The 1,736-nt window shown below is 32.7% G+C and overlaps 1 non-coding gene across 1 annotated transcript; it reads left to right on the top strand.

Annotated features, from left to right (window-relative positions):
- The first annotated feature begins 1,346 nt into the window (after positions 1-1,346).
- On the top strand, positions 1,347-1,478 carry LOC130015810 (small nucleolar RNA SNORA66). The gene has a single exon (XR_008791144.1). It is a non-coding gene; the product is annotated as a small nucleolar RNA SNORA66 (small nucleolar RNA).
- The last annotated feature ends 258 nt before the right edge of the window (positions 1,479-1,736 follow it).

Raw genomic sequence — 1,736 nt, 5'->3', positions numbered from 1 at the left:
GTTAGAATCCCAACAAGTGTAGCACCAGCTGCAAGTGACTATATTAAGAAAGTCAGTTTTATTCCAGAACAATTATGAATGGAGAAAATGAACATATTTTGTGTCCATCTGTTTGTGCCACATCTAAGACAAATATTTTTAAGGAATCTGAGGAGTAGTTTCTGGGTCTCTTCCACACTTTTAATATATTTTATAAATTGGAAGCTATTTAGAACATTTTGAAAGCAATTGATTTAACTAGCTCACTTTTACTGGTCTAGAATATCCAATTATGATTTCAAAAGACAATATTCTTTTTCTGTGTGCATATTTCAGAGTTCTTGTTATTGCAAAGAGACAAACTTTCTCAGCCTGACAGATCCCTATGAGATATTTGTGTCACCATACTTGGAATATAATCTTTATTCCTCTCAGCTTACAAATCAGATGAATTTTTAATGATGATCTAAACAATTAAAAATACCAGTCAGTCAACTATTTCAAAAGAATGTTGACTCTAGATGAAACTATTTTGTGAGTTTCATAACATCCTTCATCTATGAACATATGGAAGTTTGAACTAAAAGTTTAAAATTGAATTGCTCATTTTCAGCTGCCAAATGGTAAATATTGCCTCAAGGAAATGTATTTAAAGTTTTATAAAGGAAGTTCTGTTTCTAGTGGAAGAAAGCTAGTCCCACTCAGGTGTTTTAGCTCCTGTATAAGCTCACATTCTGGTTCTGTCAATAGTCCTCACTTTTAAGACTAACTTTACTGTGAAGCATAGAAGAAGCAACTTGCTTCCAAAAGGATTCTTTATGGGACTGGAGACATAGTACAGTTGGTAAAGCACTTTGCATGCTGCTGACCCAAATTTAATACCTAGAACAATCCCTAGCAAATGGTCCTCTGAGCCTCTCTAGAAGTGAATCCTGAGTATAGAGCCGGGGGTAAATCCTGAGTACTATTGGGTGTGGCCCCCAAACCAACTCAACCAATCAAACAAACAAAAATAATACTTTGCGAAGGATTTAAAAATAACTCCATGATCACTGACCTTTTTAGACTAACATAAATAACTGTGATCTGGCAAATATTTTCTCTTTTTCAAATATCTTACCACCATTTTAGTTCAATGAAAAGTGACTTGAGTTAAATTTCATCTGTAAAATTTATTATTGTAGTGTAGAATGTAACTTCATGAGAGAAGCATTGATTGAGACCCTATAGATTTACCCAACAAATCTAAAAGCAAGGGAAGAATATTTATTGCTTTCTTATTATGAGATAAATATAAAAAGACAATATTCCTGATCTCAACAATTTATTCTACATTGAGGGATTAAAACATATAAAAGAAAAAAACTATGCAAACTTGATCATTAACTCTGCACGATGTTAAAGAAATGAGGAGAACCATTTACATTAAAGTAACTGCAGTGATAGAAATATATTAATTTCAGGTCCTACTGAGTTTATTATTATATTATAGTATTGTTTATATTATAGTAATGGGATAAAGCAATAACAAATAAATAAAAATATAACCAAACACTGTGTGTGTTTGTGTAGAAGGAGGCTTCCTGAGAAAAGACTATCCACACTGAGCTTTGATAGTGAGGAGTAGTGAAGTTGAAGGGAAAGATGGTTCAGGTAAGGAGAACAGCATAGACAAAATCTAGGCTTGAGGGAACATGATTTTTTTTATTAGTGAATCACTGCGAGATACTGTTACATACTTACAAACTTTCATGCTT

This window comes from Sorex fumeus, unplaced genomic scaffold, assembly GCF_029834395.1.
Source record: "Sorex fumeus unplaced genomic scaffold, SorFum_2.1 ptg000131l, whole genome shotgun sequence".
NCBI lineage: Eukaryota > Metazoa > Chordata > Mammalia > Eulipotyphla > Soricidae > Sorex > Sorex fumeus.
The sequence above is the reverse complement of the archived record's forward strand: the minus strand, read 5'-3'. Positions and strand labels throughout refer to the sequence as shown.